General features: G+C 38.6%; 1 long non-coding RNA gene across 1 annotated transcript in view; it reads right to left on the bottom strand.

Moving 5' to 3' along the window:
• LOC137850723 (uncharacterized) overlaps positions 1–27,474 on the bottom strand; it is an 89,427-nt gene that overhangs the window by 50,934 nt on the left and 11,019 nt on the right. The gene's annotated exons all lie outside the window — the stretch shown is intronic.

Genomic DNA, 27,474 nt, shown 5'->3' with positions numbered 1-27,474 from the left:
AATGCAGATGTGAACACTGGCTTGGGAAGGAAGCCCTTATGGCACAATTTGCTGGAAACTGCATGCTGGATTAATTGTGGAGTAGTCAAATTTACTGCAAACAACTTCTCTGTTTAAACTTGCAGCAATCCACCAGGATAATGTCTGGAAGTATGTGATATTCTTGATTTGAAATCTAAAGTGCACAAATGGTCTCATAATTAAAATCACATTGCTTTTGCTCCACAAGTGAAATAAACAGCAGGAGATTTAAAAACGTCATCAGCACTGTGATTCCTGCAGAGTGAAGGTGAGACAATTTGGAGAGGAGTCAGAAGCAAATGCTGGATTATTATAAAATCCTTTCCCTTTATGGTTCATATAAATTTTGTATATGACACAGTTTCTGTAAAAGTTAATTCAGATCCCTGTAGCTAGCATGCTATTTCAAGAATCAAGAGAACTTTGTCCTCACCTTCTTACCTCTGCTGCTGATTTACTAACTGCCTCACTTCTTTTGTGCTTTAATTATCTCACCTACAAATCAGAGATTGTAAAACATTTCACACAAAAAACAGCCACTATATTGAGATCTATGAATTAAATTCTCATTTACTGATCAACAACCTACAAAATGAACCTGACAGAGCAGCCCTGTTCAGAGACAAAGGTGCACTAATTTGAGTAATCTGGCAGAGATTAACTGAGAAAGAACAGTTCCTCATTAGACTGATTCTAAAAGATGTCTTTTAGAGAAGTCTCTGTGCATTGCCAACATCTTAGTTCATTTCACTGATTATCCCTTTTATCAGGATTTCCATAAGACTTTTTTCTGAGCTTTTCCTGAAGATTAGCTCAACAGATACTTGCTCTTCCCCAGGAAAATGGGAAGGTGACGGAGGAGACTGTCAGGACTATCCCTGGTGGGGGAATGGTCACACCTGCACCTCATTTCCAGCAGGTATCTTGTTGCCTGCACTTTCTTGGGATGATGGCAATTTGACTGAAGTAGTTTTTCAATATTGGGTACTCAAGTACTACACAAACAATGACTTGTTTATTCAAATAAGATCTTGATAATGCATTAGTGTCAAGGTCTAAATTTCTATCAGTAACTTTTTTTGTACTTTTTTTTTTTTTTTTCACACAAGGCAATAACCAATCCAAGCAGAATTTTGTTAGCTGTTAGATGCAATACTTTTAAAATTCATTTTGTAGACAACAATACAGTCTGGATAGTTCTTGCTTTTTGTAGAGAAGTTTGCATTCCTATCAACCAATATCATATTAATACTGCTCCAACTTTAGTTAAATACTCTGAGACTACTGGTAGAGAAGGTGGCCTTCCTGATACTGGGGTGACATTACAACAGGTCTCTATATTTTTCCATTTGTCTGTTCCTTGTACATGTAAATCACAAGGTTAACATTGCCTTTACATAACCCCATACAGTATGACTTAACTTTCTAAGAGATAACTCATGCTTTCGCCTGTTCTCTGATAAATACAATCATCCAGGTCATGCAACCTAAATGTGTTGGGGCCTGTTACAGGGTGCTTTCAGTTCACATTATTCAATTCTTGAATATTTGTTTACCCACAGATCCCATGTGATGCGTGTACTTTTAGCCCGCAGGACACTGGGAGAATCATGTTACAACAAAACAAACAAATTATAAAACTGAATCAGATTATGGCCAGATATCACATAGAGGCACTTTGCTTGCACTTTCATAAAAATATAAAAACAGCAGAAGAATTGTAGCTTTATAAATAGGGCGTACCTGAGAATGTTTTATGTATCCTCAGAAATAATAGTACAAAAAATGATATAATTTAAAGTCCAGATATACAGATCTATCAAGATTACCACTTTTCAGATACAGAAACACACCAGTATAAAGCAGTCACCTTGTCATCATTCAAATATGATTAAAACAAGTATGTTTATATTTCACAAGCTGTATCATTCTTCATTTGTCTCAAAAGTAGAAAATATAAACTGTTAATATGCTATGTCAGGACAATACTTGTGTACAGCCAACAATGTTACTGAATTTATGTGCTTGAATGTAGCTTGCTTTCACTGATAAATGAAAACATATATCACAGTCAATTTCAGCAGTAGATTCGAATTGATGATACACCTCAGAAACTATATACATGGAATAAACATTCCAGATTGCCTGCAACTTGAAACACATTTACCTTTCAAGGAATCATGCAATGAACGCCAAAGACTGAATTCAACTTTCCCTGTGGTTAGTCTCATATGAGGTATTCTCGTAAGAGACAGAGACATCTCGTAAGACAATGGCTCTTTTGAAACTGGTGCAAGAAATTTGGACAGTAACAAAAAGGAGGGAAAAAAAAGTGAAATGAGGGAAGGAAAACTTTACAGCAGAGAGCAAACCACCCCCCAAAGCTTCTGTGGATAGGTTCTGTTGCCTGAATCTAAGATAGACCTTCAAATCAAACTTATTGACATTGAGATTTCCGTGATATTGAAGATGCAGTAATTGTTTTCAAAAAAAAATATTGCTTGTTCTGTCCACTTGTTTTCAGTGTGGAGCTTTCTTAAATCATGATAAAAGTGCACATTGCTGTGACTCAGCTTGCAATGATTTTATTAAGCTGGCCTGAATAGAAGGATGATGGAAGGTAAACACTGCCTTCCTAACCCGCTTTGCCATTGCTCGTTAGGTTATATATGTATGCCTTGGTAAACAAGTCATATGAACAGAAGGATAAAGAAAGAGATCATGTTACGGCTAACTTAGCATCTGCTTTTCGATTGTTAGCATGTTAAAGCTGTGTTAATTTAAACATGATTTATTTTTTAACCCTGGCTGACCACAGTTGCTTCGTATTTTTAGAGATATTAGGGAATTTACACAGAAACGTTTGATCATCCTCACCAAACATTGACTTTGAGGATGATCTTTGAGAATTCATCTTGAGATTTGTGATTGAAATTTATATTATTCTAAAAGCAAAACTTTATTGTTAACTATCATAATTCATTGACTTATCCTAGATTTTAATCATGTTTGCTTAGAAGAAACTTATTTTAGAATTCTCATTATCATGTTCTTTGTCTCTCCTAATAGTCCTCCAGATTATTTTTAAAAATGTTCAATGTTCATTAAAAAAAAAAGGCATACAAAATGTAAAGAAGCAGAAGTAACTGAATCTGGCATGACATTGACTGCAGATGTACAAGTTTGTGTAAAATGGACGTAAGTAACATTGCATGGTAAGTTACAATGCTGGCAACAAAAGCATCTCACATAAAAGTCAATGGATTTAAACACTCAGAACATGTTAAAACAGTAACAAGGGTAGTAAGGGCAATATCAAAATAATCTAGAGATGCAAGCAAGCAATACACATAAGAAAAAGAAGAAGACTGTGGATGAGAGTTTACTTCATTTTCAGGACTGGCATTGGTTTCAGTGAAAAAATTACCTTCTCCATGACAAAGAGCCAAATTCACTAGACTTATATTGGCTAAGAAGCACTGTCCATAATCTAGATGAACATACTACTTTCAGTGCAACAAGGAATGACGCACACCAAGAAAACCTAAAAAAATCAATTTTTATTGGAACAAAAACCACCTGGAAAGCTGCGTATAAGATGCTTGGATAGCTAACATATGTAAATTTGTTTCCCTGGAAATCAGTATGTGTAAACTTGTCTGGCTGGCTACCAGGGTCTGTCAGTGCAACTCAGAACCAAAACACAGGTGCTTAAGAAAAAGAAATAGATCTCAACTCACTTAAATTCACTGAAAAATACTCAGATTTGAAAATCTACTGTTGAGTATTTATGAGACAACAAATACTACAGCCATTTATTTCCAAAATGCAACTGCTTAAATCCTGCTGATACTATGCTTTAATGTTAGACCTGTAAATTTAAGAGAATAAAGCCAGAATTACACCTGAATACTGCAAATTCTTGTAATTTCAAATTCTTATAATTTCACTGTGATGGACACAATTTATTTAGTTGTTTAATTGTTTTCTTCCAGACTTCATATGTATTATTTTAAAAAGAGATGACTGGTCACAGGGTAATCCTGAAGGAAAATGGGGAATGGCTCATTTTTTATGATATGATTGCCCCTATCCAGGAAAAGTGGTCCCCCGGGTCCAAGGGCTGGTTTAGAGACAAAAAGAAAGCAGGTACAGTACACAGTTAGCAAGTGTGAACTGTAAGAGAAGAGCTGTGAAGCGTAAGAGGCTTTTGAATGTAGAAAAACAAAAAAAAAAGTGTCCTCAGGTACCATGGATATGCCGCAGGGTATTCTGTAATCCACTCCACCACCAAGCCAACAGGAGAGCCTGAAAGTAGGGATTCCTTCACTTAAAGGCATGGGGAGAGTTAATTATGAATTCTTCTTAATCTAAGCTGTTTTACCTAGTCACTTTTGTTTTTCCTCTCTATTTAAAAACTAATTTTTCCTAAGCTATACTTGAATAAAAGTCAGCTCCTTTGGGTTTAAAAGCCATTTTGGTCATTGTCTTTGGGGAGCCAGTTAATAAGAGAACATGTAGGCAGATGTACTTCAAAGCTTTGGCTGGCTCAGTTACATGGCACTTAAAATAATGTTTTCTGAAGTGTGAATGTAATTGTGCTTGGACTCTCTCTAAAAATAGAACTCCTACAAGCTAGAAAGGGCATGGGCATTCTTTGATTGTGAAAATCTATACCATATAATTTCTAGTATCTTATCAAGTATTACATTTGGCTGTTAAAATGTTTATGAATCACATCTATTCTGTGCCATTTGCCTTTTTTTTTCATACATGCAGCACTATTCTCTGTGAAGCCACATCCAGTAAAGCAGTCAATCCACAACTCAACCAAAATAAATTACAACACAAATAAACCACTAAGTAGAACTAAATTCACGAGGAGGGATTTGGGGGTGGAGGGATTTTAGCTCTTTTTAGGTATAAATTCTGTGAAGAAAAAGATTTTAAAGTATTTTTTTTTCCCAGTTAATGTTGTATTTGGTAAGCTACTGATGATTAGCACTAGTTGCAATAAAAATAAATTTCAGGACTGAGACCACAAATTTTGAAATAGACACACTGCAGGGACTCTGCCTGCTGCGATCATTAGGAATCCAAGGTATAACTCACCTGAACGGAGAGGATTGGATTATAAATTACGGCTAGATTCAAATTACATTTTGACTTTCTATACCCTTTAAGAAAAATAGGAAATCTGAGTAAGACATGAGTATCTCAAATCAGTTTGGGGAGAAGTCTGTGCTCAGGCACATTAAATGGTGAAGGAGATCATCTTTTCCTGTAACCCTGACTCCCTGCTAACTGATATCACATCTGTCTTATTGGGTGGAACAGGAAACACACATCTATTCAACTCCCTCTTGACTCAGGTATTATTATGTTTACTAGGTGAGGATGCAATAGATTTATTTTTTATGTGTTTATGTGTTTCACTCCTAACCATAACCCTTACAAAGACAACAGTATGATAACATATAGGCATCGTTAGTTCCACAGCAAGACATGTCAACACAAACAGAAGCATAAATGAACAAGTGGAGATAAGTCCTAGTGTAACACATCACTGTGTACGTAGTTTTGAGCATCCCTCACATCCCTCATCAGTTCATGCACTTTAGAAGGGCTCATTCCTTTCTTAGCTGTACTTCAAACTGCAAGGGGAAAAAACTCTCAACCTTAAAGCTCACTGGTCTCCACATTAACATAAATCAGATTTACCAGTGCAGGATTACTCAAGTACAAATGCTTCAGCACTAGCTTCTTCCTCATGCATGATGATTACCATGTCACCTCTTGTGCACCACTTAAACAATATTCAGTGCAACACAAATCTCCAGCGGTCTTGCTAGAACATGATTCAAATGGGACAAGGAGAAAAGTTACATCTTCCCGTGAAGCTGGGAGAAAAATGAACATTTACAAATCAGGTTGTTTGGGGCTCAGTTCAGAAGGTGCACAGCACAGACACCTCACCAATTCACTTCAGTGCAGTATTTGAAATAAAGACAGGACCCTTTCCACAGCAGTTTATTTTGGAATTGCTGTGCATTTGACCAATTCCCAGTAGGACTCATCTATTACAAATTAATCGTGCCTTTTCAGAAGTAGCTGACCTTTCTTCAAAAATGTATTAGAGTAATTTGAAATAAGGTATTCTTACTGTCGAAGAGGCGTATGCCACAGCAGGAGCTAAGTCAGGGGTACCAAATCTAATGCAACACCCATTCCCAATCTGCACTAACTCTTTGCAAACAAGGCCAAAGCTTTGTGCTGTTTTGGCTGCTGTGCTAGCTGCAGATAACCCAGTTGTAATTGATGTTGCTAAATATGCCCACATGTACAGAGTCCTGCGTTATACCTAAATCAGAAGGCTGTTGAAAATAAACTATGATTAGAGTAACACACTCCAGTTTTTGCATATGGACTCCCTGTGTGGATATTGTATCCCACCTGGAAGGAGTATCTGTACTGCAGAAAGAATGGTGACTGCCGAATATATGCTGCTACACCTAATTTAATTTTACTAGTTCATATACTAATGGCTGCAGCAAGAGAGGCATAGTTGCCGACCAAGTAAGCAGCACATGAGCACTGCAGGCATGGCCCTAAAAGAGAAGTGAGCACCTGCTTGTGTCTGGGCAGCAGGGACCCATTTTTTTCATGACATCGAGACCAGTGTCAGCCAGACCACACCGCTGGCAGCAGCGCGGCTCCTGTGGGCACCCTCTAACCAGCTGCAGGCAGTCAGGCAGATTAGCATGTGCTGTTTGAAAAAGTGGTGGGAGGTAACCCAGTTTAATTCACTTGAAGCAAATGGCTCTCAGGACAGAGAAGGAAAAGCAGTATCAGATGATCAAAATCTTTACGTTTCACTGCAAACAAATGATCCCGTTCCTTCTCTCCTAAACAAACCAAAGAACCTGGAAGAGGCCAGCACAGAGGCCTGATGACAGTCCCCAAAGGGCATAAGCCCACCAAAGCAAACAAGACTTCTGAAGAAGAGTCTGACTGGAAGGGGTGCAGACAGTCCTAGGAATTTATTGAGAATGCTCACTGATAAATAAAACATGCCTGAAGGTTTTTTTGAACAATTTTTGTTTCAAATGATGTCTCATGTGCACAAACTTCATGTTGTAGGCAGGGCTCAGGATATCTACCAGCTTGTTACTCAGCTATGACCCCTTAGCTAGGATGTTGTGGACAGGGACACAGTGAATCTCAGAGTGAAAAGTTCTGGGATTTTATTTCTTCTTTTTAATTTAAAATTCACAACATTATCATGCTAGCCTTGTAATCCTTTACACAACAGCCAGTTACCTAACTAATAACTATCATTTCTTCTAGGTCCAACATCTCTACTTTGATGAGCAGCTAAGGGCAAGAAAAAAGACACCTGGAGGAATGAATAGCAGGTTTCCAATGATGAAGCTGAATGCAGAACACTAAAAACAAAGATTTTATTATTATTATTTTGAGCTCATCACTCAGAGCAGAACAATGAAACATTTCTAATATGCATGGCCCAAGGCCAAAGGGCTAAGGCGGGAGAAGCAACTGAGCATCCAGGTAAGCACAAGGCATCAACTGTATTTATCAATGGATTTATTCATCAATGATCCTAAGCTTAGAGGAGTGATAAATAGCCTGGAGGGCAGGGCTGCTGCTCAGGCAGACCTTGAGGCTAGAGAAGATGCCTGACAGGAACCTCAAGAAGTTCAGTGGCAATAAATCAACAGCAAGACAAAAAAAATCCTGTACACGAGAGAAAATACCCCCAGCTGGACATCCACTGGTGAGGGAAAAGCTCTGCAGAAAAGTGAAGTTCACAAGTTAGCAGTTCACATGTGTTAGCAGTTTGCCCTTGTGGTGAACAGAGGCAAAGAGACTGAGCGGTGTTCGCACCTGAGCAGCCAACAGGTAAAGGGAAGGGGCTGCTCCCTTCTGTTCAACACATGTGAGACCATACTTGGAGCACCATGGCCAGTTTTTGCTTCCCCAGGGAAAGAAATACACTGAAATACTGAATCAAGTCGAATAGATGGACTCTTTGAAGAGAGCTTGAAAGAATTGTTCAGATGGTAGGAAATGTAACTAACCTTATGGTGAAGACACATGAGCAAAGTTGCCCAGAAGCTGTGGAATCTCCATCCCTCAAACCTTGACTAGACAAGGCTGCTGTGAGCAACCTCACCTTCGATTTTGCTTCTTTCAGTGAGTGTTGGACCATGTGATCTTCACAGCTCCCTTCCAGTTAACATCAGCTTATAATTCTACAAAACGATACCAAGTTCTTGATATCTTCCTTTCCATTTCTCCAAAACACACCCTTTCTTTTTAAGAAATGCTTAACTCTTCTTCCATTTACTTTTTTACCTTGCAGAACCAAGCTGAATAAAACTGTCCCATATTCTTATTTTTCCTTTCCTCCTTTCAAGAAGCCTCAAAACACCTTTCTATATCAAAGAATTTTTCTTTTTCTTCAGAACAGGTGGCTAGAAATGCCCTGTTCCCTAGCATACTTGCTAACAACATATCTCTGGCAGCTCCCTAGGAATTAGGTCGTTACTTGAGAGATAAAACTAAACTGTAAAGGTGACTTAGCTTCTCAGAAGGAGAGGCAACTGTTTCTTTTTTTAAGTAACTTTACTGATGACTATGAGATTTATGGCGTGAGGCACAGTTTCTCTTCCTAGCTGGGAAAATAATTTTTCATCAGAGCTGAAAGTGGGGTTTCTCTCTCAAAATTCATCTTCCTTTCCTCATTGTCAACTGTGCATTTTGTAACATTGAAAAAGAAGTTTAATTAGCCTAGCACATGGTCAATACATATACTTTCAAATATACCTATGTCTACAATGTCATCCAAAGGATTTGAAAGATACTTTGTATTATAAAGTACTCATCCTCAGCTCTAACACTGCTTCCATCTGCCTAATACAAATGCTTCTTACATTAAATAATGATATGGTTTTAGAGTTTCTTCTGGTTTGATTTGGGGTTTGTGTTTTTCACACATTTCATGTTACTCGGTGCTAACACTTAAATCATTATATTGAGATCAGGATTTATTTCCTGAAAGATAATGAGGAGAAAGAGGTATGACAAAAATATAAGACAGGCAGTTCCAATTGCTAGTACAACTGTACTTTCTGGAACTTATTTATTTATTTTTCATTCCGTCCTTTCAGTAATTTAATAAATGAGATACAAAAGTTCATGAAAGTTAGAAATGTATTAGCTGGTCAGAGAAGAAGAAAACATGCAGCATAACAAGGAGAAAGGAGGGCAATTAAGGCAACATAAAAAGCACTGTTCCTGGCCCCAGACTTATACATTAAAATAAGTGTTGTATAATGTTTGCAGATTTTTATTAGTATTATGCACTGTCTATATAGCACAGTTCACATATCCCATTACAGTACACATAAGGTCCATAAGAACATAAAGTGCATACATTAAAATGCTTTGGGTTTATTCATCTAGATCTTGCTTAAGAAAATTAAGTATATTCCAGGTCAGCAAAACTGTTCATCTGACAATTGTAAATTAATAGTGTTATTTATATTAACTTTCTTGGGTCACAAGAGAAATTGACACTAATCACCAACTTGCTGCTCCAACTATTTCACTAACAATAATAATAAGCCAGCATAAATTTTAACAGAATAAAAGCCTGATGTAAACAAACTGTCCCTCAATATTTAATTAAAATATAATGAGGAACAGGAAATACAGTCCTGGGTACTGTTTAAGGTTGCATGGCACCATTTCAATGTCACATCATGCGTCACATTTGTTTATTGACAAAGAAGTGTATGTGACCCCTGGGTACAGACTTACTGGTATAATACCATGCATTTTAATGTTCACTTCTCATTTTGCGTATATTCAGGAAATAATCATTTTATCCTTTGCATTCTTGCACACCTTAACCATCAACAACAAGGGCTTTGCCAAAAGCCTGCTGAAGCCTGTGAAAGTCTTTCCTTCAACTGCAGTGGGCTTTCAATCATTTTACATACTACTGCTGCAAAACAGAGACATTTTGTTTTTTTAAATCCCTTCTCGAAGCACACATGCTTAAAGCAAAATTATTAGTTTGTTGGTTTCGCTTAAAAAACACATGAAAACTTGGCAAGAAAAATCAGAGAAAAGCACAGCACAAGCACTTATTTTTTAATCCGCACAGCTGCTTAATGACAAAAAGCAACTAACATCATATGGAAATGTACTCACTTGATTTTAGTATTTATAACTCGAGTTAGTTATTTATGGAGTTTTAATGGGAAAATTGACCCATATGAGCCAAAAATTCATCACAGAGCAAAAATTTATCTATTTTCATATCATGCAGGCTTTGTACCTCTAAATGAAGACATTCATGGCATTAACAATTTTCTCAGGATTCCTCTCACTCACACCCAAACAGAGGAGTCATAAGTGTAAGGTTGGGCTTTGTTTACATTCTTTCTGAAATACAGTAGGAAGAAATGAACCTGGCTACAAAACCATGAACACTTTTTTATTCTGAATATTCACCAAGGGTAAGTGTACAGATAAATAATATTGTAAAGCAGAAATTACCAGAGAAGTGACTGGGTCTAAAAAGTTCTTTGTTTATGAATAGTTTCATAGTACCACCTAATTTAGGACCTACAGAAGAATGCAAAGCCTTTTCTAGGGGAAGAAAATGGGGGGAGGAGGACAAAATAAAAGGCAAGACAAAACAAATAAAAGTCTCCCACACCTTAAAGACACTTCTGCATTACAAGAATTCACCTCGAAAAGGAAAATGACTACACTCAAGTCAGCCCTACGTGAGCCAGCTCACTTCCCAAAGGTACGGGAAAATGGGCTGTAAAGTCAAGGACAAACATATCTGGGCTCTAAGCCTGGCAGTAAAGGTCTGCACTGGGTGACTCATCAGCAAGCAGCAAGTACCAGCTTGGAGTCTGTGGCACAACACTCATCCGTGAGATTAGGTGAGAGGCTAAAGTTGATCTGATTAAACTGATGCAATGCGTCAACAAGAACTAACCTGCAAAGAACTCTTATAAACCTCAGTACAGTTAATTTCAAACTGAAAAACTGGATGACATCCTTGACAAATTCTGAAAACAACAGCGAATTGTTTTGCTTCACATGCACTCAGCCTCAGACCACCTGTCAAAACTGTCTTACCTCTAAAACCTGTGGAGGAAACCCTGCTGAGCTCTAAAGTCACTGGCACTACCAGGTTGGTGCTATTGCCTCTAACCAAAAACTGCATGCTGAGAGACAGGATTGCTGGTTCCTAGTCTTCAGAAAGAACCAATTTCAGAATGCCTTGATGCACCTTGATAACCTGCTAGAAACCTGGGTTCCGAATCTCTGCTGAGCTCCAAACCATATTGCCACTTGCTTGACAGACCCATGTAAAGCACTGATTTTAGCTTGTTTAACCAAGGCAGACTGCTGAAAACACTAACTGGTACACTCCAACATAACTGCAGATCACTTCAGGCAGTCCTTCCACACCCCAGGTGAATAACCTAACCACTGAATAAAAGGAGCATAGAGAAATATGCTCTTTCCTTTCAGGTTTCATTATCTAGAAGGCTTTCAGAAAAGTTTCCACTGATGTAATTTTTAAATTCAGATTGAAATTGAAGTATTTTTGGTTGAATAAAGCCATGTTTCTAGGGAATAAAGAATTATTAAAATAATAATCCAGAGCCACATAAAATACCCTGCTTCTGGCCTAGAGGATTCAGAGAAGAGAAATTTAAAAACAGTAATGTAATTATATCATAGCATGTTTTCTTCCTGCTGGAAATCAGCCAAGGCAAGACATCCTAACAAAAGCAATTTTTCTTAAGGCATACTATGTGCTTTCTCTCTCAGTCACAAAATTGCTGAAAACGTTCTCAGTAAAGCAACTTTAAGAAATACAAACTATGAACTATGATTCTTGTAGACTCTTAAGAAATTGTATTCAAATATGTAAGCTCAGTTCTGAAAGTTTACTTGGGTACACTTCTAATTAAATCTGTTTGTACAGATAACTGTCTTAAGCTTACCACTATGACTTCAAAAGTGTTGAGACTTAGTGCAAAGCACTTCTTTAACAGTGAATATTTTCTCCTGGGTTTTATGGCCACTTAGAGAAAGTCAATACTACATCATAGCACTACTGTGACAAGAGTTCTACAATACTTCCTCCTGCATTATGTGCTTCCTTAGTCAGCCCCTAAAACAGTACCCACTAAATGTATCTCATAGTTGGATAAATGTAATATTTATTTTATAGTTGACCCTAGAAATATGCTACCATCACCCTTCCTGGATTCTGTCTTGTATCCTTCATACTGATCACATCTACTCTCAGCTGTGAGAAACAATACTCTTTCCAGAAGCTCCATTTAGTAATACACTCAGTGACTTGTTTGGGGCCGGGCACTCAATTTACAGTGATTTGAAAATTCTTCTTTTGGCTGAGCAAAGATCAGAGAAAGAGAAAAGGAAGAAATATATCCAGCAGTTCCTGCTGTGGCCACGTAGATGACAGTCCTGCTCCTGATGCCTTCAGCTTAACAGTGATGGCAGCAGAGCTTATGCAGTCTCGTTTTTCCCTGCTACCGTGAAAGGCAATGCATCTATCTGGCTGCTTGACAGGCAAACTGAGGAGGTACATGCAATGCGCTAGGTTAGGGTTACTGTTTGTCTGTCCTATTCTCTATCTGGTTTATCTCCTTATTTGATTTCTTCTACAGAAAAAGGTATAGAGCTCATGGCCTTCTTTCTGTACTTAACTTCCCACACTCTCTGCAAATATTAAGACTAAAATGTATGCTGATTATACTTTAAGTTTTAAAGTCCAAGCCCCAAAAGAAAAGATTGCCAAAAATAAAGAGCATTTCAACGGTCAGTATTAACTCTGACATTCACATCATGTTTTACTTCTGTAGCCTTTCCAGCTTTTTTCTTTTCCCTGCCTCCCATGCTGAGTTGATTTTGTGAGCAGAGAGAATAACTTGGGTACAATTTATGCTATCTCAAACCTCTAATAAACTAAACATTTTTCAAACTTTGAAAGAATCATGATAACAGCTATGATTTCATCATTTTAATGTTCTGGTTTTGGATTTCATCCAATAATGGATGTAGAAATTATGATTCTTCAGATGCATCTTTGATAAATATCACCAATGTGCTCATACTATACAGGACACAATGATAAATGTTGTCCGTATCAGTGCCATGGATGCTCAAAGACTCACAGGGGAATAGGTTCCTGTAACAGTTCTTGTTCACTTGCCTGCCTAAAACCTGTCATTGATCTTTGGAATGAAAAATTAATCTCTACGCATTTTCATATTCGTGAAACCTTCATCTTATGACTATGCCCAAATGAATGCATCTGTGATAAATACACATCAGACATACCAGACTTCTGCAAAATGCGGATTGTCACTATACTAAAACATCAGTATTCAGGTTGGCTCCAAAGCCTTGAAAATTGATGCCAAAAGACTGGAACATTTGGAAAAACTTTGGTTGTAGCCATAAGATGAATCTAAACAAAAATAATACTTCTTTGTGTCTGTCCCACAAAGTCAATGCAATGCTGAACAAAGCAACACCATGATTAATATTCAAAGGAAAATTGATCATGATGAGGACTGATTTTAATCTTTGTTTGTGTGTTGGTTTTTTTTTTTTTTTTTTTTTTTTTTTAGACTTTGATGTATAGCCAACTGAATTCAATAGCATTGAAGAGCCTGCAGATTCAATGGAGTTTGGATTAGACCTTTAGTTCTTCTGGCTGCCCAGATGCACCGATTCACAGCGAAATTGTTTCATATTTCTATCTGCAAAAGGGAATGCATCATCTTGACTTTTAATTTGATTGGTTTAAATAAAAACAAAACAACAACAAAAAGGTTTACATTGTAAAAATACCTATGTAGTAATCTATATTATTTCTGTGATAAAAATCTTGCCTAGAGAATTACTGGGACCGTAGTGAGAAACTCTGAAGTCATACTTCGCATATCTGAGATTTCCGGTTTGGCAGGAACCTAAGCACATATACAAATAGAAGACTGTTCTCTGTAGCAGAAACGTACATGGCAGTTTGCAGAACTTCACAGTGAAGTGATGAAGGAACCTCTGAATAGAAATCTCATTGTTTTAAGACTAAGACTGGAGACAGAAAATGAATAACAATCACAGGAAAAATACATAAAAGAAATGGAATTTTAACTTTCAGACAGATAACATTTTCACTTTTTTTTTTTTGCCACTTGACATATGTTAATGGAGCATCAAAAGCAAATTAAATACTTACAAATACTAGGTATTGGTAAAGAGCATAATAATTAAATCTATCAGAAGTTTGAATGAGAAACATTAGTGACTGCATGAGTCTTCCTCAATTATAACATTGTCATTTCTAATCCAGCTCATCTATTCCAACCGCTTTGCACAGCTGTATTAGGTTAACATTGTAAGGTTTTAGTAGAAAGGAGGAGGCTGCCAGGGTGGCCTCTGTGAGCAGAGCCCAGCAGCTGCCCCATGTCAGACAGTGCCAGTTCCAGCTAGCCCCAAAATAGACACACTGCTGACCAAAGCTGAGCCCATCATCAGTGCTGGTGGTGCCTCTATGATAACTTCAAAAACTGCTGTGTGACAACAGCTGCTGGGACAATGAGGAGTGAGAAGCAGCCCTGCTCCAAGGTGAGTGCAGCAGGAGGGCAGGAGGTGCTCCAGGCACGCAGCAGCAGTTCCCCTGCGGGCTGTGCAGGGAGAGGCCCCCGGTGGAGCAGGCTGTCCCCCTGCAGCCCATGGGTCCCCCACGGAGCAGATCTCCACGCTGCAGCCCCCCCGTGGGTGGAGGAGCCCCCGGTGGAGCAGGTGGATGTGGCCTGGAGGAGGCTGCGGCCCATGGAGAGCCCCCGCAGGGCAGGAGCAGGCCCCGGGCCGCAGCTGCAGCCCCCCCGTGGAGAGGAGCCCCCGCAGGAGCAGGGGGTCTGGGGGGAGCTGCCGCCCAGCCGTGGGGGACCCGTGCTGGAGCAGTTTGCTCCTGGGGGATGGATGGATGGAGCCCGTGGGACGGAGCCGTGTGGGAGCAGTTCCTGAACTGCAGCCCATGGGACAGACCCACACTGGAGCAGCCCATGGACTCCATCCCATGGGAGGGACCCCATGTGGAGCAGGGGAATAGTGTGAGGAAGAAGGAACAGCACTGCTGAAGCACAGCACAACCCCATTCCCTACCACCCTGTGCTGCTTGGGTTGGGAGGTTGTAGAAGGGTCAGGAGAGAATTTAAGCCTGGGAAGAGGATGTGGGAGGAAGGTATTTTTAGTTTTATTTTAATTTCTCACTATCCTGTTCTTTTATTGTCAATAAAATAAGTTAATTTTCCCCAAGTTGAGTCTGTTTTGCCCATGACAGTAACTTATGAACAATCTCAATCCTTATCACAAGACTAGTTCTTTCATTTTATTTTCTCCTGTCTTGCTGAGAAGAGGGATTGAAAGAGCGGCTGGGTGGGTGCCTGGCAGCCAGGCAAGGTCAGCCCACCACAGTAGTCAAGCTACTCTATTATCCTCATCTCCCTGTTCTCACTGTTAGTGTCTAATGCTCCCATTCTTTTCCCTTACTCATTTGAGAAGCATGCTCTGCTGTTCTTAATTCAGCCCCCTATGAGCCCTACCCCTGTCTCTATCTGCATCTGTCTCCCTGCTTCCTTGCAGAGCTGGAAAGGCAGAGCTTTTAAAATTTCAGAATCTATTTGTTCTGCTTCTTATTAATCACCAGTTGAGCACTCTAAAATGGTATGCAGTAAAACCATTCAACCAAAATTGGTCTTAGTGTTTCCTAGCCTCCTTGTCTCTGCTCAGTCCCCATCCATTTCACATCTTTCTGTGGCTACTGACTGTATTTCCCTACTAATCTCCATAAACAGCTAGGGCAGTGTCCCAGTATGGTTCTTCATTTGCCTTACTGCCTGCTGCTTCTGTAGTCTCTTTCCCCCCACTCATCACCTCCTAGGGGACCCAAGCTAAAGTTCTGCTTGGTGCCTACCAGCAGGAGTATCAGTGATATCAACTCTTTCTAGAGTCAGCTATAGGCAGAGAACATGATTTCCTTTCCCTGCTGCCACCCCTCTTCACCCATTTGTATCCTGTCCTCTGCATTAGTTTCCCAGTGTGGCAAAACCAAATCACATTTGGGAATATCCAGTCAGGGCACTAAGGGCAGACAAACCTTAGGACAAAGTTGTCCATGCAGCACCCTGTCCTGGGTCTTCACAGACTGCTTGGCAATCCAACATCCACCTGTCAGAAAGAGGCCCAGCCAATCCACGTTTCTCTCACAAACCAGCACTTCATGAGTGGCTGCAGTTTCCCCAGCCCCTCAACATAAGGACAGGCTCCTCAAAACCTTACAGCATGTTTAGAACAGGCCACGGAGGCCCTCAGCTCTATGTGGCCACCTACACTGCAACAGGAGAGGGACAGGGAGACAGCCCTTGTAGTAGTCATGCAAGACTGTCAATAGAGAAGATTTATTCACACTATCAACGTGCACGTGGGGAGCAAAAGAGCTGCCTAGACAGTAAACATGTTTCTCTTGGCAGAAATAATGCGGTGGTTAACTAACTGTTCTGTCCTGACTTGCTGCTTTGGGGCAGCGCTTCAACTTTACCTCTCATCACAACTCTCACAGCTGGATCAAGGTTGGTCTCTGCCACCTCTGGCCACACTGGCCATCTCTGCCCACTTTGGAGAAGATCTGTAGGCTTTATCTGATGAAAAACACACAGATTGAAAGGAAATCAAGGTAACAGGTATAATAGGATCTGTCGTGGCCCTTGTATCTCAAGGAAAGGATAGAGCTATCTGCTCCTTGCAGACTTTCTGGCTGGGCTAGAAGTAAAAACTAGTGCTTGGCACTCTCCCTGCTGTAGCTGAAGTCTTCTCAGAAGATCTTCTTGGCCCTCTCCTTTTCTCTCCTCTTCATGTCCTATGCTGTTTTATGTCATCTCATAGGCAAGATTAATCACTTATTTTTTTGCTCTCCAAGATGTCTCTAAGTTTGCAGGTTCTTTAACGAGAAATGTTCAAAAATCCCTTCTCATTATTCAGTTATTTCTCTCTTCCACCCCACCCCCCAGTTATTTTCCTAGGCATTTTTATTAAAGTTTCTCTCTTATTTTCCATATCTGAAACTCTTCTCATTCATATTCTTTACCTTACTTCTTCCAGGAGACACACACACCCAAAAAAAAAAAAAAAAAGAAAGAAAAAAAAAGACCATATGCTTCCTTTCTGATCTGTATCTTTATTTACATCAGCAACAATCCCATTATAATGAAGAATTCATGGTGTTAAGAACCACTGAGTGTGAAGCTAGTTTACCATAGCCCTAAAATGGACTGTTAGCAAGGAACAGTTGAAGGACTAACATTTTCAGAAAGCATAGCTAGTTTTGAAAGAATATGTTTCTCCAAGGCTTAATTTATCCATGAAAAGTTTCACTGATTAGAACAAATACAAGAGGCTTTCTTATAAGTTATCTGGTTCTATAAAAAGACTAAGGTTTCTCTTGTGCCTAAACCACTTTGAAAATATTAAACAAATATTTACAAACTTACTTACTGGACTTCCCAAAGCCATTTATTTTTTTATGTTATTTTAGCTTATCATCGTGATTGAATTTAATGGAGAAAAAAAAAAAGATTATGCACAATGTGTAAGACATAGTCAAAGAAATACCCTTATAATGTATAACGTTTATAGATATATGTCTGTTATTATTCTTGTCTTTAAGAAAAGAACACCACCTGAAGAGCCACCACACTATAAGGCCAATCTTTCAAAAAAAAAAAAAAATTAGTACCTGACTTAGAAATGAGCTCTTAATTTGATGTTACCTCTTGCAAAATCATTTATAAAATACTTCAATAATTGCTTCAGAAAGCACTTACAACCCTCAGACTATCAAATATCTTCACTTTGAAGTTAGAGTGTTGTGATCACACACAAAATGCATTATGCTACTTCTGGTTGCCAGCATATGAACAGAATTCTTGTTTTTCTCAAATCAGTCCCTCTATTCTACGTTTCATCATTTAAGTGAATAGACGCATAGCACATTGCTGAAGTAGGAGGCGTTTTGTTGTTGAAGAAGAAAATCTGGTTAACAGCATACCTTTAAGCAAATTCACAAGTTTTACTATAAATTGTCACTAACATTTATCTCCTGCACTTACTTCCATCACTAGCCATGGTTAAACATGTGGATCAGAATTCTGCCTGAAGGTAGACTAAGAAAATGTATAATCTATTCTCCAAGCAGTAAACTTAAACTGTTTCCATCCCTTGCCTCTTGGTTTTATAATTGTACCCAAATAATATTTGGGAGCAACTGCTTATTGCTTTGTCCCCAACCAGATGAAACTAGGGAAGCTATCTGGTGTCTTTATGCATCATTACTTCCAGTCCACACTCTTGTTTTCACCTTACATGTGGACTCAGGACACTACAAGGCGTACAAGAAGCTAAGGAATCCCAGAGGATCAGATCAATGGTCTGTCAAGCCCAGTGCTAACTCTCCAACAGAGCAGCAAGAGATGCTGCTCAGGAATACCACAGGTCCAGTCACTTTCTACAGCCTATACCCTCCTCCAGCATCCAGACTTCCTGAATTGGGGATATTGGACAGTGCTAATCTCCCCTGCACTTTAAGTACCCATTCATGGAGCTGTAGTTCATAAATTCAACTAACTTTTGAACCTGCTGATACTGTCTCCACAGCTTCTTGCAGCAGCAAATGCCAAAAGCTCACAACCCGCAATGTAACATTCTTGCTTTTGACTGCTTTAAATTTCTCTGCTGTAATTTGCCCATAATGCCCCTCCGTTCTTGCATTTTGGAACTGATGAACAGCAGTTCCAACAACACCTACCTGTTCCCTTCATGACTTTGCAAACTTCAGTCATGTCACCATTTGGCCTTTTCTCCAAACTGAAGAAACTTAAATCTTTTAAGACCCTCTTCAAAGGCTGCTTCACCCACTTTATTATTTTAGCACTGCCACTCTGTATATCCCTTTCTCAATGATATTACATCCTCTTTCAGGTCAGGAGGACAAAACTACATGCTACACAAGATGTAAGTGCACAAGGATTTTACAGAACAGTAAAATAATGCACTCCACTTTGTCTTTAAAATCCTTCCTGATAGTGATCAAGATTTATTTATTTTTTGACTTTTGACTTCTAACATTTTTCTGTCGGCTTCTGCAGACTGAGCTAATGGATTTCAGAGAACCGTCAAGGCAACATTTATGACAACTCCAAAATCTCTTTCTTGAGTTGTAACTGCCAGTTAGGAATATATTAAGTACTACATTCAGAGTGTTCTTATCTAGTGAATAAAGCTTTAGGAATAAGTCCCTGCCTTTCCAAATCTACTCTGCAAACAAAATTTGGGCTATGCAGTGTTATAGCATACTTGCTTATTTAAGCTTAGCTTCCATTTACAAATAGAATATAGATTGCAGTCTTGTTCTCCACCCCTCTAGTCCCACATTATAGACCACTTTTCTGCAGGGGACCTGTTCCCACCTCTTTTTAACCTGGCTTCCTGAAGAAGCATATCTCATGCAATTGCACTATGTCTGCATGTGATAATTTGCCATTCTATTTCCCCAGTTACCTTTGAACTTGTCAGCCAATTTCAAACACATTTAACAGAGGGAATTTAACTGAAACAGGAAACTGGAAAGAAAAGAGACCCCAGTCAGTGCCTGTGCTGAAGAAACAGATATAATATGTAGTCATCCTTAACAGAAAACCTGCACAGAAAGAAATTTCCGATGCCTCAATTGTACAAAAAGTTTCATTTGGAGTTTGTACTTCAGTAGACATCAGAGAATGTAATCATAAGATACTAATCCATCAGAGACCAGTCTTCATTAATTCTAACACTCGTAGTACATATTGATTTACTTCAGGTAATGACTCACAGGAAACCACTTAAACAGTTTCATAGCATGAGGGGAACCTGGGCCAGCTGCAGCCTCAGCTGGAGTCGCCAACAGTCCCTCTGTTCTGGCTTGAAGATACTCCTGGATAAAATTTTCTAATTAGCAGTGTGACTAGCATCCCACAGACCAGTACAGAGGAAGAAAACAAAGAAAAGCGTAAAATAACAACTTCTTATTACTGCACCAAAACCCACACTTGTAGAACACAATCACAACTAACTGCAGAACAGAGGCTGGCAGTTGGTTTTGGTGGACAAGATTAAGAGCGGGGGGATTGTCCCATGCAATGACCAGGCTTTAGCTGGGAACTTTAGCAGCAAGGAGGTGGCAGCTCATCTCCTGTAAGAGCAAACCCCTGCCAGTGGCTGAGGAAGCAGCCCCTGGCCCATGGTGAATGATTTAGCTTTGCTGTAGGACTTCTAGGAGAGGCAGGGACTGCTGTGCCCCATGGGAGCCAGTGCCTCCTCCTTGCCACACCATATTGTGTCTCCCCAGAGACAGAGAATCGAACTTAACAGAGAGATGACAATACATAAAACCAGTTAACTAATTATTTATCCAGTGTCTCGCCAGCTTTATCTGGAAGTCACTGTAGGCCCAACCACACTCCAAAAACTCCTGCCTCAGTGCTAACAACTCAGGATATCAAGAGACCTAAATGGCCCTGACCAGCCTCACCTAGGCCTCCCTTGCACTCCTGCCTTCAGGTGTGCTACATTTGGACAAGTCTTTGACCATGTCTCCTAGTCAGACCTATGCTGCAGGTGTCTTTTCTCCTGTATGGACCCTACAGACATGCTGTAGCTCACCTCGTGTCCTGTCTCTCACCACCTTTTCCTCCTTTTGACTGGTCTCCCAGATTAGGCCCTTTGCTCATCACTGGCCATGTCTGTGTGTGCTCTGTCCTGTGTCTGCTATAGGCTTAAACAGAAACCCAGCGACATCTCAGCATAAGCAAGTTACTTAGCTCTCCAAGAGTGTGGACTGATACTGCCTAGGAGCTCTAAAATTTGTGGTTCACAAGAAAGAAGAGTCAATCCTTTGTCTCGTCCCCACTTTAAATTCCCTTTGAAAGCTGCCATCAGCCTCTCAACAGATCGCCCTTCTCCAGCTTTCTTTACAACTTTTTCAACCAGTAAGCAAGACTTCTACTTTGCCATTCTGAATACAGCTGGTGGTCTCCCTTCTTCCCTTTCATCAACTGTTAAAAGATCATAAAATCACACTTTGAGTTGAACAGCAAAACTCTGTCAATTAATAAATAGATAATAAAATAAAAAACAAACAGCCAAAACACACCACCACCAGGTACAGACCAAAAGTTATTCAAGAATAGACCATAACTGGTAAAGCATCAAATAACAGTGACAAACAAGATCATAAAATCATAGAATATCCTGAGTTGGAGCAAATGTGATGAGTTATTTTTTGAGCAAGAATTTCTATTCTCTTCCTTCTGGAATTCCCATTCAAAATATTTTCCCCGAGTATAGCTAGAAATGAAAGTTGGTATGCCAAAAATTGAAAAAAGTGAACAAAAAAATACAGATTTTTGTGCATGTGTGCACTCGCATGGCTACTGTTAGCTAGAATCAATTTAGTTAAGTTCTAATTCATTTGTTAAATGCAATGTTTGTTAAATTTGTTGGGGGAACATGGGTGAGAGCTACCAAATTATTGTAGGAATCTAACTTTTGCACAGAAAAACAAGTTATCTCTACTGCTAAAATCAAATACAGTTCTAAAACCCAAAACTTTCTTGTAGTTGCAGCTTTGATATTCTCATACACAAACAAGTGCTGGAGTTTTTCCTTGAGAAGAGCCATTCTCTGCTAATTAACACATTGATTAACAGATAGTACTATATATTAACTGCATAAAATGCATATTTTTATAGAGATCTACGTACTACACATAAACCAAAACCAAGCCATGAATAAATTTAAACATATCTTGTGATAAAGACATAAAATTACATTGTCCTAACATAACCTTAGCAAATAGAAAGCACATTTTGAAACCCCCTACAGTTGGCTTTTGAAATATATTATCAGTTCTAAGCATAATTTCTTCTTTTCTTTCTATCTGCTCAAAACACATTACAGTTCTAACAACTTGACACACTATAAAGTTTAGTAACCTTCTACATTTTTAATCAAAATCAGATATCCCCCTCTTCAAAGAAACTCCTTTTTCTGTACACTTACCATCAAAGCTCTTAGTTCACTTAGGACTATATTTTTCAAATTCAAAGTTTTCCCCTGATAATTTCAATAAAGATCCTAAATTAGAACTTTATGTATGTAGGCAGCAGCCTCATACGAGGAGAAGCAACCTGCTCTGGATGATGCAATGCAAATGGGAAAACAGAGAACTTATCAAAATACAATAGCTTTCCTCTTCTTTTAGAGAAACTGATACCTAGGATGATCTGTATTAGTGCCACTGTACTAACACCATACCAACATGATCTGATATTTCAAACTAAACGATATACAGATGCTTAACTTCAGCATTTAGGGAAAAAAAAAAAAAAAAAAAAAAAAAAAAGAGCTAGAATACTGCAGCATCCACAAAGATCATGTTCATTATTATGTAAAAATCCCTGATGGAGGACAGTATGGACCTTCAGTCTGCATGCATCCTCTGTCAGAAGACTTGTATTACACATAACAGAAGAAATAGCATGCTATTGTCCGGATCTGCACTACTTCTTAGAAGGAATCTCTTCCATTCAGACACACAGAAAAGGAAGAGATGGTTAGCATGGATTCAGTAGTAAACAGAACAGAATACCCAGTCTGTCCCTCAAAAAGGGAGATTGAAGTTTGGCTGCTTGCTTTATGATTCTAAAAATAATTTGATTCCAGAACAGTTTGGAGAGAGAAGTCACCAAAAAATAAAATAATATTAATAATAGTGGAACTCACAGAGCAACTGCATCACATGGTGACAGTAATGGTCTGTATGCTGGGGAGTGGAGGAAGGAAGAAAGGGGAAGAGGAAAGGATCTGGAAAGTGAGAGGCTACAATTTAAATTAGTTCTCTACAACAACAGCCTCAATCATCTCAGGGTGTCATTCATTTGGATTTTGTAGACAGCCTGAGACAGCAGATCCAAGAGGAATAAATATGGCTCCTATTGACTTTAATGATCTGTTAACAGTACCTTTGTTGTGAATTTGGCCTCTTTATTGCTGATGATTTTACTAGTAACATCCTACTACCTCCAACACCCTTCTCGGTAGAAAGATCGAAGAGAAATCTAAACAGCTGTCAATGTCTTCAGCTACCCTTCATCTAGCTTTTTTTTTTTTTTTTCCTGTGGTGAGGTTGAACTTTTAAAAACACAATGGAAGCACACTGAAAAGTAAAACCAAATTCCCCAGCAAATATGCCAATTACGTTTCAGTTTAAGATGATAAAACGAACACACAAAGCTGCTGTAGAAATCTGTCACTGTTGAAGGGCCCAAGGATTTTGCTACATCGCACACCCAGGGCCCTCAGCAGAGAGGAATTAACCAAAGCTGGAAATAATGCTATGACCTGCATGGTTCGTAAACCTCTAATCATAAAGGATGCACAGCAAGACATTGTGAATCAATGAGGCAGTACAGGAAAACATTTGCAGTTGGATTTTATAGACATACTTTGTTTCTTTTTCACTAAAACAAGACAATTCTACTGTACCCAGGATTTCAAATTAGGCTTTACCAGCAACAATATTTTACTAGTAATTAGAGCTAGTGGCAATGTTTTGTTGTTTTATTTGGTTTGTTTGTTTGTTTTCCTTCTGCCCAGGACATATTTCCTGGTAATAATCTGGAAAGTTCTACATCTCTTCCCTTTACAAATGATTAATATTGTACTGGGAGGAGGAATTTTAAGGTGCATCTTTACTAATGGAAGCAGCATAAATTTTAAGTCTCGAAAATGCAATCCTTATTCATGCTGCTGAACACTTGTTAAAAGCAACAATCCCATTAAAATTTATCAGTTTCCTTGGGTGAATTCACCAAATACAAAAGAGCAGCTCGGGGGCACAGAGGGCACATTTCACTGCAGATGGATTACAGAAACCCATCAGAATACTTAGAAATAACCCCACTACTGGAAAAACTTTCCTTGCAGTCATACCAACTTCAGTCTTTCTTGGAAACGTCTGAGGGTAAGAAACACATAAGCAATAGCATAGGCAGGGTACTGCAATCTGCCAGCTCCATACTGTGCTTGCTACAAATCTTACACAGGGTGTAGTAATGGAACATATGTTATTTTGAAGTACAAACTACATATATATATTTAAAAAAAAAAAAAAAAAGGAGACCAGAAGGATAATCTTGTATTGTCATCCTGATTCTTGCACGATTGCACTGCTGGACCTCAGTTCAAGAGCTTACTCTCATATGAGCCCATTCCAGAATTATATATTAATATGAATCCAACCCATGGAGCAAAGCATGGATTAATATCTTCACTCTCTAATGTTGAGCTAAGAATGGAGCAGTTCTTTCCACCTTTCTTAGGAAAGCAATAGAAATGTAACATTTTTCTCATTCTGTTATAGGAAAGATGCCTCTGGGGGAGTGGAATAGAATTAGTACCATTCAGGGAAAATATCATTGTTAAGACCTGTGACATTTGTATGTTCTTTGTAATATAATTTCTCAAATCTCTCTGCATTTTACCTTTATCTTGTCATTTCATAATATATGATCAGAAATGGTCTTTACCCTGTCACAGAAAACCTTTTCCAAGAAAATCTGGAAGTGACAAATGGAGAAAAAAACAAAGCTTTTGCAGAAAGATAAGAAATTGCTAAAACAAAGGGACAAGCTGATAAGGACACATCTTTGAGATCATGAAGTTATACCTTCTTAACTGGTTAGATAAAATAGCATTACAATAAGTTACAACAGTTGTAAGAACTGTATTTAAGTTTAAAATAAGAGTGTGATAGGTTATGAGTCACCAGCCACAGCAGACAACTGCATTTAAACTTTAAAATGTCACTACTCGCTGTTATTGCTTTTGTGAAATTCTAGGCAATTCTTAAAAAAAAAAAAAGTAGTCTGTCAACAGGTATGTCTCAAACATCATCTTTTCTCTGATGTCCAATATGGCAGTGTGTTCCTAGTTCTTAGTCTCGAGGGGCTTGCTTCTAAATTTTATTAAGAAGAATACCCAGTGGATCTATTTCAATCTCTAGTTTAAATATAAGTTATTAATTAAAAAATCTCATATAATAAGAAAAGCTGATCAATGCTGACCCTCAATATTTTCACACACTGTGATTCTAGATAAATTTCTTCCTTAGTCAAAGAACTCAGAAGCACTATTTTTATTGCCTTCTATAGTTTTATACATCAGTATGAATATACAGTCCACACCTATTTAAAATGTCCACTTTATTTATTTGCCTATGGCTGTGCATTGTTTAGTTTCACAGCAACACAACCTGGAAAATCTTCACATTAGGAGTACTGTAAAAACCTTTCATTTGTTTTGAGAAACAAATAACTTTTTCCCAATTACATTTCTCTTACTTGGGAGTATTTTGCTTCAGCTATCAAAGTCTACCTTTTTTGTTGTTGCCCTTACAACAACAAGTTGTATAATGAATTTATTTATTTCAATAACAAATACAAACTCAACAAGTTGTCCTTAATCTACAGGCTGCCACAAAGGAAATACATATAAATGTTTCTTTAATGAATATTAATTTGTATTTTTCAATTTCATTAGACTTTACTTGCCATGAAATGGAAACTGCACTTCCTGAAAATGACTTGCTTTCTGATTCTGCAGATGACTGAACTAGCCACAAGGCCAAATTGATGGGAGGCAAATGGGGAACAAAAAAGAAATGCACTTAAGAGTTGCATGCATACATACTTATCATCCATACATTTTCAGACTTAAACTGCTTATCTTTCATAAATCTCAACTAGTAAATCTTTGTGAAAATGGTTGAATCACAACAGCACAATAGTTTCTCTGTCCTCAGAATGGAGCAGCTGACAAGCACAGACCAGCCTATAGAGCTACAACAGGTTTCTACAGGAGTTGTACCATATAAGACACCTGTTTTACATAATTCTGCACTTTTCAATACATGGCAGGTTACAAAGTGTTTGGGGAGGCTAAATGTCTTCAGGAGTATCCTGTTTACAGAGGGGTAAAAGCAAAATAAAAAAGGGAGGCAAGAACTATCCATATCCAACCAGATAAAGACATATCTTCTCCTAAAATAGAGACTCAAGAGAAGGTAGGGGATTTTTGTTTTTAAAAAGAAAAGCTAATGCAGCATCTTATGAAAGAAAATTTTTCTTGGGCATGTCTAGAGAAGTTATGCAGTACTGCTGGCACATTTCTAATAACATACTTCCAGTTTTACTAGCTGGTCAAATTACAATGAGGTACAGCACAGCCAGCCTATATTATTTTAACTCTGTCTAAACACAGCCGTAAAGGTCTTTACAGCCAAGGTACTTTGTTATGTACAATGAATTTAATTAATGCAGGCTCTTTTAGAGTATCATGCAATAAAGAATGGTTTCCAGTCTTTTTAACCCATGACACCCGTGCTTCAAACAACTCAGTACTCATGAATTAATCACTACTTTAACAAAGTAGAGGTTATGGTCCCTAACCTGAAGAAAAGGGAAAATCTGTGTAGACATCAGGGTTTAGCTTTTGTTGGCAGAAGTTTTTGAAGAAAAATATAACTACTTAACAAGAATATGAGATTTAGGGTCATTTTTCTTTTCTTCGAGGCTGTGTCCCCCACTGTTACAAGAATTGCAGTGCTTTAAGTATTAAACTCACAGACATGAGAAAGCAAATAATGGCCTTTAATTTCGAGGCAGGATGACCAGACACCCTTATCATGACTTTGTTGAAAATGAGTATGTCAACGTCAAAAATCTTACTTCAAAGAAAATACAAAAATGATCTCTGGAAAACCTTGGTTAGACATGGTTAAAGTGAGTCACAGTGAATAAGTTGGTCACTGAGTACAGTTCTTACCTTGAAATAAACTACAAAACACTTTGTGTCCCTGCAAATGCTCTCAGAGACAGAAAAAAAAAAAATAAAAAAAAAATAAAAAAAATTGCCAGCACCTCAAAAGAGCTACTTGACACACTGCTTGAATTTTGTTTCTCCTGCCTCCTTGTTGTCTTTGCTTTACATTCTCTTTCCCTGCCTGTTGCACATATTCTACTCAGCTGATCTTCGTGTTTCTAATGGAAAAGTTCACTCAGTAGCATTAAGCAGCTCCTGCTTGCGTGATTCAGCACATGTGAGTGAGCTTCCCTGAAGCCAGAGGAAAAGAGAGTGGGCAGTCTCCTTGGGTGCCACAGACTTTCTCAGATGCTTTTTTTCAGTTCAAGTGAGCATTTGGCTTAC

This window comes from Anas acuta, chromosome 2, assembly GCF_963932015.1.
Source record: "Anas acuta chromosome 2, bAnaAcu1.1, whole genome shotgun sequence".
NCBI classification, from domain to species: domain Eukaryota; kingdom Metazoa; phylum Chordata; class Aves; order Anseriformes; family Anatidae; genus Anas; species Anas acuta.
This window is presented reverse-complemented; position numbering and strand designations above follow the sequence as displayed.